Source organism: Heteronotia binoei, chromosome 21 (assembly GCF_032191835.1).
Source record: "Heteronotia binoei isolate CCM8104 ecotype False Entrance Well chromosome 21, APGP_CSIRO_Hbin_v1, whole genome shotgun sequence".
In the NCBI taxonomy this organism is placed as follows: domain Eukaryota; kingdom Metazoa; phylum Chordata; class Lepidosauria; order Squamata; family Gekkonidae; genus Heteronotia; species Heteronotia binoei.
In genome coordinates this window covers 127147326-127160401 of record NC_083243.1, presented here as the reverse complement: position 1 = coordinate 127160401, position 13076 = coordinate 127147326, and the positions used below count along the sequence as shown (strand labels likewise).

The window sequence follows — 13076 nt, the reverse complement described above, 5'->3', positions numbered from 1 at the left end:
CACTGAATCTTGTCCACCATTTCTGATCTAATTTAGGAAACTTCCAAAGAATCAAAGGATTTACCAAAATACCATATGAAGAAATACCATGGCATCAGCTCCTATCGTCCACAAAACAAACACATCATGTGATCATAAAGCTTAAGAAAGGATAGTTGCTACACTATTTTCCAACTGCACCATGAAGCTTCAACAGTTTAACACCAGAACATATACAAAGCTGAACAATTGAATTCCAAAAGAAAATTATCTTGTACTGCTGTGGTAGCATTCTGCCATTATCTCATGAAATAATGCATCTGCTCTCTTTCTGGTGGTTAGGGTGGCCAGACCGTCCCGGTCTCCCGGGACTTTCCCGGTTCTGGCCCCCAATTCCCGGCTCCCGGGCTGGGTATACCGGGACCATTAAGAGGTCCCGGTTTAGCCAGCCAGAGAGCCGGGGGCCGCGCGCCCCGGGCGGGGAAGGCGGCGAGTGAGGGAGGGAGGACGGGGGGTGGGGGTTGCGAGGCCCGGGAAGCCTCGGGAAGGCCCGCGGGGGTCGCTGGAGGGCCTCCAGCGACCCCCGCGGGCCATTCCGAGGCTTCCCGGGCCTTGAAACGCCCACCCCCCGTCCTTCCCCGCCCGGGAGGGCGTCGGAAAGGCCCGCGGGGGTCGCTGGAGGCCCTCCAGCGACCCCCGCGGGCCTTCCCGAGGCTTCCCGGGCTTCGCAACCCCCACCCCCCGTCCTTCCCCGCCGGGAGGGCGTCGGAAAGGCCCGCGGGGGTCGCTGGAGGCCCTCCAGCGACCCCCGCGGGCCTTCCCGAGGCTTCCCGGGCCTCGCAACCCCCACCCCCCGTCCTTCCCCGCCCGGGAGGGCGTCGGAAAGGCCCGCGGGGGTCGCTGGAGGCCCTCCAGCGACCCCCGCGGGCCTTTCCGAGGCTTCCCGGGCCTCGGAACGCCCACCCCCCGTCCTTCCCCGCCCGGGAGGGCGTCGGAAAGGCCCGCGGGGGTCGCTGGAGGCCCTCCAGCGACCCCCGCGGGCCTTCCCGAGGCTTCCCGGGCCTCGCAACCCCCACCCCCCGTCCTTCCCCGCCCGGGAGGGCGTCGGAAAGGCCCGCGGGGGTCGCTGGAGGCCCTCCAGCGACCCCCGCGGGCCTTTCCGAGGCTTCCCGGGCCTCGGAACGCCCACCCCCCGTCCTTCCCCGCCCGGGAGGGCGTCGGAAAGGCCCGCGGGCGTCGCTGGAGGCCCTCCAGTGACCCCCGCGGGCCTTCCCGAGGCTTCCCGGGCCTCGCAACCCCCACCCCCCCCGTTCTTCCCCGCCCGGGAGGGCGTCGGAAAGGCCCACGGGGGTCGCTGGAGGCCCTCCAGCGACCCCCGCGGGCCTTTCCGAGGCTTCCCGGGCCTCGGAACGCCCACCCCCCCGTCCTTCCCCGCCCGGGAGGGCGTCGGAAAGGCCCACGGGGGTCGCTGGAGGCCCTCCAGCGACCCCCGCGGGCCTTTCCGAGGCTTCCCGGGCCTCGGAACGCCCACCCCCCCGTCCTTCCCCGCCCGGGAGGGCGTCGGAAAGGCCCGCGGGGGTCGCTGGAGGCCCTCCAGCGACCCCCGCGGGCCTTCCCGAGGCTTCCCGGGCCTCGCAACCCCCACCCCTCTGTCCTTCCCCGCCCGGGAGGGCGTCGGAAAGGCCCGCGGGCGTCGCTGGAGGCCCTCCAGTGACCCCCGCGGGCCTTCCCGAGGCTTCCCGGGCCTCGCAACCCCCACCCCCCCGTTCTTCCCCGCCCGAGAGGGCGTCGGAAAGGCCCACGGGGGTCGCTGGAGGCCCTCCAGCGACCCCCGCGGGCCTTTCCGAGGCTTCCCGGGCCTCGGAACGCCCACCCCCCGTCCTTCCCCGCCCGGGAGGGCGTCGGAAAGGCCCACGGGGGTCGCTGGAGGCCCTCCAGCGACCCCCGCGGGCCTTTCCGAGGCTTCCCGGGCCTCGGAACGCCCACCCCCCGTCCTTCCCCGACCGGGTGGGCGTCGGAAAGGCCCGCGGGGGTCGCTGGAGACCCTCCAGCGACCCCCGCGGGCCTTCCCGAGGCTTCCCGGGCCTCGCAACCCCCACCCCCCCGTCCTTCCCCGCCCGGGGAGGGCGTCGGAAAGGCCCGCGGGGTCGCTGGAGGCCCTCCAGCGACCCCCGCGGGCCTTCCCGAGGCTTCCCGGGCCTCGCAACCCCCACCCCTCTGTCCTTCCCCGCCCGGGAGGGCGTCGGAAAGGCCCGCGGGGGTCGCTGGAGGCCCTCCAGCGACCCCCGCGGGCCTTTCCAAGGCTTCCCGGGCCTCGGAACGCCCACCCCCCCGTCCTTCCCCGCCCGGGAGGGCGTCGGAAAGGCCCGCGGGGGTCGCTGGAGGCCCTCCAGCGACCCCCGCGGGCCTTCCCGAGGCTTCCCGGGCCTCGCAACCCCCACCCCCCCCCGTCCTTCCCCGCCCGGGAGGGCGTCGGAAAGGCCCGCGGGGGTCGCTGGAGGGCCTCCAGCGACCCCCCGCGGGCCTTTCCGAGGCTTCCCGGGCCTCGGAACGCCCACCCCCCGTCCTTCCCCCGCCCGGGAGGGCGTCGGAAAGGCCCGCGGGCGTCGCTGGAGGCCCTCCAGCGACCCCCGCGGGCCTTTCCGAGGCTTCCCGGGCCTCGGAACGCCCACCCCCCGTCCTTCCCCACCCGGGAGGGCGTCGGAAAGGCCCGCGGGGGTCGCTGGAGACCCTCCAGCGACCCCCGCGGGCCTTTCCGAGGCTTCCCGGGCCTCGGAACGCCCACCCCCCCGTCCTTCCCCGCCCGGGAGGGCGTCGGAAAGGCCCGCGGGGGTCGCTGGAGGCCCTCCAGCGACCCCCGCGGGCCTTCCCGAGGCTTCCCGGGCCTCGGAACGCCCACCCCCGTCCTTCCCCGCCCGGGAGGGCGTCGGAAAGGCCCGCGGGGGTCGCTGGAGGCCCTCCAGCGACCCCCGCGGGCCTTTCCGACGCCCTCCCGGACCTCTAGCATTCCCCCCCCGTTCTCCTCCGCCCGGGGGGCCGTCGGAAAGGCCCGCGGTGGTCGCTGGAGGCCCTCCAGCAACCACCGCGGGCCTTTCCGACGCCCTCCCGGGCCTCTAGCATTCCCCCCCCTTCTTCTCCGCCCGAGGCTTCCCGGGCCTCGCAACCCCCACCCCCCGTCCTTCCCCACCCGGGAGGGCGTCGGAAAGGCCCGCGGGGGTCGCTGGAGACCCTCCAGCGACCCCCGCGGGCCTTTCCGAGGCTTCCCGGGCCTCGGAACGCCCACCCCCCGTCCTTCCCCGCCCGGGAGGGCGTCGGAAAGGCCCGCGGGGGTCGCTGGAGGCCCTCCAGCGACCCCCGCGGGCCTTCCCGAGGCTTCCCGGGCCTCGGAACGCCCACCCCCGTCCTTCCCCGCCCGGGAGGGCGTCGGAAAGGCCCGCGGGGGTCGCTGGAGGCCCTCCAGCGACCCCCGCGGGCCTTTCCGACGCCCTCCCGGACCTCTAGCATTCCCCCCCCGTTCTCCTCCGCCCGGGGGGCCGTCGGAAAGGCCCGCGGTGGTCGCTGGAGGCCCTCCAGCAACCACCGCGGGCCTTTCCGACGCCCTCCCGGGCCTCTAGCATTCCCCCCCCTTCTTCTCCGCCCGGCGCAGCGGTACGCTGAAGCAGCCTGTCGGTCACTTCCAGGTTCCTGTCCTGCATCTCGACCGGTGTTATTAGTGACAGGCTGCTTCGGCGTGCCGCTGCGCCGGCCCCCTGGGTCCCACAACGATGGGACCGATGCCACAGGGACGGGCTCGAAACACTCTATAACCCCTCAAAAGAACAGCAGTCTAGCTCGCTTCCCCCGAGCCCTGCCGCCATAAGCCTCAAGGGGGCTCATTTTGCGGCATCTCCCGGCGGGAGGGTGGCACCCGCACGGGACACGTATCAAATGAAAGAGGGGGCGCAGGGCTATCAGAAACAGTCGGCGGAGGGAGTCGGGAGACCACCCCACTGGGGGATCCACACCCCGAAAGTGATGAAGGTGGCGCAGATAGAGCCAACAGAGCCAACAGGACAAAATAAATAGGCTGCATTATGCAGCACAGTTGAGAAAGTGCCTTATCCCATATACTGATGAAGTGTATACAGGATTTGAGAACAAAATTGTTTCCGGCGGTGATATTTGGGGGATTTTGGGGGACGTCACAGGAAGTGCTGTGAAGTCACTTCCTGTTTCCGGCAGTGGCATTTGGGGGAAATGATGTCATTTGGGGAAAATGATGTCACAGGAAGTGATGTCACTTCCCGTTTCCGGCAGGTGACGCGGGGGGGAATGATGTCACAGGAAGTGATGCCACTTCCTGTTTCCGGTGGTGGCATGACGTCACCGGAAGTGACGTCACCGGAAGTGACGTCAGTTCCTGTTTCCGGCGGCGGGCGCGCTTTGCGCGCACGCACCCCTACCCACCCACCCACCCACCAGTGTCCCTGGCTGGCCTTCAGACATTATGGTCACCCTATGGTTTACAAAAGGTAGTAACATCTGCCAAAAGGAAAAAAAAGTGTCCATTATTAACATATAGGGAGGACAAGTTTCAAAAGTAACACTTGGGAACCTTACCAAGAAAGACCTTTGCTCTTTTAAAATGTGTATATAATGCTGCCTATTGTATAAACAGATATAATCTTTTAAACCAAATCTACAAAGCCAATTTGAGTCTTGTGTTACAAAACTAACCAAAGGGAGATATCAAGTATATTAATCTAGCTGTAGGTTACATTCTTTACACAGAGGGTACACCATTCTAGCCCTGATTCAGAATATTTTCCTCTCCACATGAGGATTTGCAAGAACGAATTCATTTAGGGACCTAATTGCTCCAGCAAGAACAGAAGAAGAACAGGAGAGGAGGAGGCTGCAGTGGCGAAGGAGGAGGAGATTGGATTTATACCCCCCCCCCTCCCGAGATTGGATTACAATCTCCTTTTCCTGCCTCTCCTCATGATAGACACCCTGTGAGGTGGGGGGGGGGCTAAAAGAGCTCTTTCAAGGCCTGCTCTTGAGGCAGCAGCTCTGCCAGAGCTGTGGCTTGCCCAAGGCCACACCAGAGCTTCACGTGAAGGAGTAAATTAAACCCGGTTCTCCCAGATTAGAGTCCGTGCACTTAACCACTACACCAAACTGGCTCCAAACCTATGTAATGATACACATTCTTTCTCGAATAACGTTAGATTCTAAGTGGGAGCATATACAGCCTAGGCTACGGGAACTGCACTGGCTGCCAAGTTGAAAGTTACGAGAGAGAAGGCCTTCTCCCCACTGGTGGAATCAGTTACCAGAAGAGGTACAGGCCTTGCGGAGCCTTATCCAGTTCCGCCGGGCCTGCAAGACCACCCTCTTCCAGCTGGCTTTTTAACGTGGAATGTTACCGTCGTCATATAAAAATTGTGTTATATTAAGATCGTAGCACCAAATTAATCTGTGGTTTAAATTGTTAGTTTTAACTGTTGGTTTTAAATGTAATAGTATATTTAATTAAGAAATATAATTATGATGTAATTGGGGTATTTTATTATTATATCATTATAATATCTGTATTTTATGCTATGTAAGCCGCCCTGAGCCTGCTTCAGTGGGGAGGGCGGGATATAAATTAAAAATTATTATTATTATAGAAAATTCACAAATTTTAGAATAAAAAGAGTTTATTGAAACTCTCTACAATAAAACAGACATTGCAAAGTAGATGAGGTGTCACAGGCCCAAAAGAAGCAAAGAAATTATTTCACTATATGCTAGACCATCCATATACCCAGTGCCAGTTCCAGGTTTTGGGGGGCCCTGGGCAGACAGTGCCCAGGGTCCCCCATCTACCCACAATCAGGCCCCCTTCATGCTTCCCTTTCCACAAACCACTTGCATACCCCACATACCCTACTGCCTGTGAATCACTTCTCTGCTCTATCTGCTCACAAGCCTTCCACCACCTATACTCACAGCTCTTTGTACCACATTCATGCCCTTTCACTGACAGCAAAGGCTGGTATTTGTTGCTGTTGTGCTGCTGCTGTGGTCATCAGGAGTGTCACCACCTGCATGAACTTCCCCATCAATACTGCAAAGTGGGAGCATGGGTGGTGAAGTGCTTGCAAATGAATGGGCAAAGTAGGACATGCAGATAGGTGGCAGGGAAGAGTTCAGGTGTGTGTGTGAGGGTCAAGGACAATGGTTTCTCCCAGAAACTTTATGCTCCAGCACCTTTTGCATCTCAGAGTATGCTGATGATAGCTCCGAGTATACCCCCCAAATGATAACTTCATTTGAGGGGTTTTTTTTCCTTGTCCATTTTAGGAAGCGATCTATGACAACTATGAAAAGCTAAAGAAGTTTGCTAAATTGTTCATGTGTCTGTCCCATTTGGTATAAAGCAGGTGATGGAGATGAGGTCTGATTTCTGTATGAAAAGGGCTACAGAGGTAAAGGGAGGTAAACTCTCCTTCCTTGTGCTCATGATCTCCAACTTCCATAACTGGATTGGCACTTGTCTCATGTACTCCAGTTACAGAACTTTGAGGTTGTCTCTGAACTGGCAGCAAGAGGTAATATTTCTAGTTTTGGAGACACTAAAGCTGTATAGACATGGAGCTAAGCTTGTACATGGTGCTGTGGTCTGCTCCTCAACTTAGGAAAGTAAGCAGCAACCCACAATAAGGCACAGGAGGGCATTCAAAATATATATACATGAGTGTCTCTGGACTTGAAGTGACACACACCCTTGTCAAAAATAAAACAATAGCTGCCATTGACCAACACAAACCACAAATATAAAGAAAATAAATATTTACTGAACCACATTTTTGCTTCAAGTAGCACATTCACATATTCAACACACAGAAAATTGCTTATCAGGGAGAATGTAAGAGGAGCTTATTCTCAACCAAAGCTAATTGGCAAATGTAATGAATTAGTCGATGCAACCTCTATTCAGCTTTGTCTTTTATGTAACTGAGAATCTGAGCCACTGTTTTGCAATTGCAGATTGCATATCATTTTAACTCAGAAGCTGTGATATCACTAGTTCCACACAAAGGATGACTGTGGTTATAAACAATTAAAGATATATTAAGTATGTACAGGTGGGAACCCAAAAGGTCTTGCAGGAGGCATCTCATTTCCCCCTCTCCCACTATTTGCTATTTACTGAAAACTCCCGTAGCCTCTCAAATTTTCCTGCTTCCTTATTTATTTATTTATTGTATTTATATCCCACCCTCCTCTACTGGGCTCCTAGAGTTGCCAACCTGGAGATCCCTTGGTATTACAATGGCTCTCCCAACTACAGAGATCTGCTCCTCTTTAGGTTGTCAGTTCCATGTTGGGAAACTCCTGGAAATTTGGAGGTGGAGCCTTGAGGGCAAGTTTTGGGGAGGGAAGTGACCGCAGCAGGGTATAATGTCATAGAATCAACCCTTCAAAGCAGCCATTTTATTTAGGGAAACTGCCCTCTGTCATCCAGAGAGCAGTTGTAATTCTAGGTGATATCCAGACCTAACCTGGAGGTGGGCAGCTGTCGTTTCCCTGGTGGAAATGGCTGCTTTGGAGGATGGAGTCTGTGGCATTGTACCTCCTGGAGGTCTCTCCCTTCCACAAACACTGATCTCCCCAAACTTCACCCCTAAATATCCAGGTATTTCCTAACCTGGAGTTGGAACGCTATCTCCTCATCCAACAACCAACCTAGCCTCATCTGCCGCTCTGTCTTAAGCACCCCACCCTGCAGCCCTGAATAGGAAAACTGTTGCCCAATTCTGTGGTGCCAACCACTGGACCAGGCCCACTTGCATGGTAGGGTACCCTTAGGGATCTGTAGGGGTGATGCCACACTTTTTCCCCTTTTTCTTTCCTGGTATCTCCTCTCCCCTTTACCTGCCTCATTTTCTCCTTCTCAGCCATTCACCAACCTACCTTTTATCTGCCTCCCAACTTCAGCAATATTTATTCTTTATTTACTTAATTTATAGTCCACTTTATTCCACTGTGGGGACCAGAGCAGCTTACATTAGTTTTCTTTCCTCCTTTTTATCAGTGGGGCTGGTTATCTGAAAGTATGTGACTGGTCCAAAATCACCCAATGAGCTTCCACAGGAAGATGAGGATTCAAACCCAGGTCTCCCAGAACCTACTCTGAAACTTTAACTGCTACACCACACTGGCTTTCATAGGGTGGCTTCAGTTAAACAGTTCCAAGCAGCTAGGCCTAAGGTTGCCACCCTCCAACCTGGAGATTTCCCAGAATTACAAATGAATTCCAGATGACAGATGTGTGTGTGTGTATAAAGATTCTGCATTTCCTGCAAACCTCGGGCCCTTTTTAGGTTTGTAGAAAAATCTGTTTTGCCTATTCACAGCTTCAATCATGGGGTTTAAATATTCAGAGATTGGCTGACCTTGCTATTAGAATATAAGATGCCAAACACACCCTTCCCTCATAACTAGGAGTGGGTGAATAACTTACGTGTCTATTCAAGACTCATGCTGTAATATTAAGTGGGACTTACTTTGGTAGAGACTAGATTAGGATTGTTCCCTAAACACAGTTACACCACTATCCATTAACTGATGTAAATGGGTTTAGAAATTAGTAACTTTGCTTAGGATGCACTATAAAGCTTGCTGACAGTTTTCTGCCAGATCTTGGCAGCTTCCCTTTGTTTTTGGTATGCTGATTGCAATAATGCCTTCATTAATGCTCAGGAATTTCTTCCATTTAGAATAAGGATAGTATTTTTCTGGCACTGGATTAGGGCTTTATTAGAAACTTTTTCACACAGCCTAAGTATTCCGATATGGCAGCTGGTCAATTACTGAACAGTAATGGGTTTTTGCTGGCATTTCAGACAGATCCGACTCAGTAACTGGCTGCTACCGGAATACTGTCACCTTTTCACACAGTCCCGTGGCTATCCCAGTAGTGAGCCATGCCTGAGTCGTTACTAACAAAGAGCAGCTTCTTCCAGTTTTCAACCCCTCCTTCCGGGTTGAAATCACTATGGGGCGCTGTGTGAAATGTCCAATATTGAATCTGGGAGCAGTTTTTGCGCCCTTTTTCACCTGCCGGTGCGCAATCTCTGGGGTTGTTGGGTTTTTTTTTGGAACGTCAGTCTTAGATCGCTATTGCGCTATAGCGATGTCTCACAACAGCACCACCATAGGGATGCCTGGGCTCCACTGAGATGCCGGAGATTGCAGCCGCTGACATTTGGTAACAGGTGCCCCATTGGATACACAGTTCAAGCGGGATAACCACCTGGAGAGGGGTTGCCACCTGTTGCCATGTGGAGAGGGGTTGCCCATAGGGCAGCAGGTTTCGGCGGCAGAACAGACCAACAGGGATTGGTGAGACAGATGTTGCTAACTCAGCCTGATGTGCACCCATCCATGCCCACAGGCTATTGGCTGGAAATTGACTTGTGCCAAGCTGCAACAGGTATAAATGTCAGGGGGGGGAAGCCACAGATTTCTGTGGGTTGTAGTTGGTGAGCAGATTGTGTGGAAGGTTATTGTTCTACTAGTTCTATTGTTCTAATAGTCATGGTTTCCATCACAGCAATATTGAGACTTCTTATGAAGGTGGTGCAGGTGATGGTCAGTGCCACTGCTGCTTTGACCAAAGTGCTTCTGGACCATCTATCTATGAGGAGCAGGTGGAGGAGAAGGGCAGCAACTGCAATTAATGTGCCAGTGAAAGGACTGGTGGAACAGCAATGTAATGGGCACCTGGACTGATGAAGACTGGCTGGAGAATTTAAGGATGTCTCAGGCAACGTTCTTTGAACTTGTTGGCACCCTGAGTCACCGTTTGGAGCGGCAGGACACACACACGAGGATGGCAATTCCAGTGGAAAAATGAGTAGGAACTGCCATCTGGTACCTAGCCAACACAGAAGTATTTAGAAAAATCAGAGAGCAGTTCTCTGTTCCACTATCTCCCTAGAATTATCATAAGTGAGAGAATTGAGATATTGTTTGGAAAGGCCGTAATAATGAATTCTGTCCTCTATGGCCTTAATCCATCATGGGACCAAGGTATCTTGCAGAATTAAACTGATCAAGTCCTTAGGAAAAACGTAAGTTTCAACCAGAACTGGATGGCCAAAATCCAAAGCTTCGCTTCTACTGTAATCATGCGAGTTTCTATTCTAATCAATGCATTCGGAATGCCCTTGGATACCTGGAGAACTGTTCTTAAAAATTTTGATAGAACACTCTCCAGTTTTTTGTAGTTTGTAGTGATGTTGATTGGGCACCAAATGTTAACTGGCAGAGGGATTTAGCCTTAAACAATCTAAGTGTCGCAATTATGCATTTACCCCCTTTGCCCCAGTAGAATTTTTGGATAGCCCCCGCACTCCTTTTGGCATTTGAGGTAATCATGTTTATATTGGTGGTTCTTCTTCCATTCACTTGAAACATGACCCCCAGGTACTTAAAGCATGAAACTTGTTCAATGGGAATAGAATTTAAGTACCAATGGTGTGATCTGACTGCCTTTTTGCCAAAGGCCATTACTTTGGTTTTAGTGTAATTTACCTCTAGATTGTTTTCCAGGCATGCAAGTCATTACACATATAAGGACCTTGTGAAATATTATCTTGCTGGGGGCACCAAATTTGGCCCCGCCCCCTGCGACCACACAATTTCGCTGCCCCACCCCCACCACGCAGCCTTGTCCCCCATCCCCGCGCAGCCTCACCGCCTCTCCCTCAGCCTCACCCTGCCCTCCACAGCACCTCCAGCACCCTCCATTTTTACCATTTTAAGGCCAGGGAAGGGGCAAAGCACTGCCTTCCCCGGTTCTTTAAAGGTCAACAAACCCCCCCCCCACCCCGTGCCGATTGGCAGCAAAAACCTCCGTAACAGCAGCAGGCGACCTTCTGAAGAAGCGGTGCTGCCCTTGTCTCCTTCCCCCCCCCTCACACCCAGGAAGAAAGTGGAGAGGAGACAAGGGCGGCGCCGCTTCTTCAGAGGGTCATCCGCTGCTGCTATGGAGGTTTTTGCTGCCAGTCAGTGGGGTGGTGGTTGTCAGCCTTTAAAGAGCCGGAGAAGGCGGTGCTTCGCCACTTCCCTGGCCTTAAAATCATAAAAACGGAGGGTGCTGGAGGCACCATGAAGGGGTGCAGGGTGGCAAGGTTGCACAGCAGTGTGTGGGCAGGGCAGGGAGAGGAGGCTGTGGCCTGGTTGCCAACAGGCTGCAGACCGGTAGTGGTCCATGGCCCAGGGGTTAGGGACCCCTGCTCTAGAGGGAAACTCCATGTCCACTACACAACAGCAGGCTCATTATGGATCTAGTGGAAATGATACATTAGGAACCCCTTAAGATGACTTGTCCACCTCCTGAATCTCCTCCAAGACCCCAGAAGCAAAGAACACTGCAGGCCTGAGAAGCCTGGACAAGGTAGAGAAGCATACAGTTGGCAGCCCAGGTCATTCTGTAAGCCAGTCCTGCTCATGAAGAGGAGACTACACTCTGCATCTTGACATTTTCAGGGATCCTGCTCTGACAACAGAAAGAATATGGCTATCAGCCCTCTATAAAATGCCTCATTTGGGATCTAGCCTATGCTGGTTCAAAATTCTGCAATACCAGCTTGTGCACCACTGAAGAATGGACTTAAGCACTCCAGAACCCTGGTTGCCTCCTTGCTTCTCTTCCGGTTCCTATTACTGTTCCTGAATTCCAGCTCTGGCAATGCTCAACTTTGCCTGCCTATTTGTTTACCTGTAACACCTGGCAACTTGGAGAGCAGCTGCCAGTCTGAGTATACAATACTGTGATTTACCAATGGTCTGATGCAGTGAAAAGCAGTTTCATTGGGTACCTACTGTTATCAAATGTGTTTGTGGAGATGCAAATGTTGTTGTTTGTAAGCTAGCCCAAATGGGAGGGAGTGATGCAAACAAAATGGAGGCATAACAGTCATAGTAGTACTCAGCGGTCATTTTGTAGAAAAATAGGTGGTGGAGCCTATCCAGGGATTGTTATGCAGCTGCACATACTATTCAATGGACAAGGAGGTGGAACTCTCAGAAAGGTGCATGAGCTGCGATCCTGTGAACTCCCAATGAATCTGAGGCCTGGTAGTACTGTCCTGACTGGGTGAAAAATACAACTCTTACTGAGGTCTTCTTAAAGTGACCTTTCCTGATGTTGTAGCTGTTGATGGCAAGTCAACAATAACATGAGTGAAAGCACTTAACTATGACTGACTGATTCCTCACTAGCTTTTGCTCTTCCCCTGGGGTTCTGCTTTCCCCAGTTCAAGCGATTAATTCCCCACCAGTTGCTGTGTGGGTGCATTTTGATCTGCACCTCCCTCCAATTTCCCTCACAGATTCCAGATCTCAAAAAAAAAAAACAAGAGCAAGTGTGGTCTGCAAAATCAGGGAAAAAGACTCCAAGATGGTGGATAAATGAGGATTTGCTACAGAAACAGGAGATAGTGGTGTCTCTGGAAAAGGAAACTAAATGCTTCTTCCAAATAAATGAAAATGAGGACACTCAATTTCAAATCGTGTGGGATGCCTATAAAGCGATAATCAGGGGCATTTTAATAACATTGAATAATAAAGATAAAAGAGTCAAAAATAAGCAAATGATGGACATTCAGAAATTGGAAAAAAGGAGGGAGCTCAAAAAGCAACCTGGGAAAAAGAAAATGATGAGAGATTACAATATTACAAAGTCAATTGAGACATTTGCTGAATAAAGAAGTGGAATGGAATTTAAAAAGACTCCAACAGAAATCTTTTGAAGGAGCGAATAAACCTGGAAAATATTTGGCTTGGCAAATGAAAAAAAGAAGGGAGAACAAAGTAATTAGCAAAATTGTGTCGGGAGGAAAGGACGTTGTTGATCATGAAGGAATTAAAAGGGAATTTTATAAATACTACGCCAAGCTATTTAAAAGTCAAAGTGAGGATAGAAAAAAAATTGATGTGTATCTGCAGAAAATTAAGGTAAATTCTTTAACAGAAAATATGGAGAAGGTGTTGAATAGACCAATTGAAAGAGGAGAAATAGAGGAGGCGATTAACTCAATGAAATTAGGAAAAGCACC

General features: G+C 53.3%; 1 protein-coding gene across 1 annotated transcript in view; it reads right to left on the bottom strand.

Moving 5' to 3' along the window:
* The window catches only part of BBOX1 (gamma-butyrobetaine hydroxylase 1), a 75328-nt gene that overhangs the window by 37340 nt on the left and 24912 nt on the right, over positions 1–13076 (bottom strand).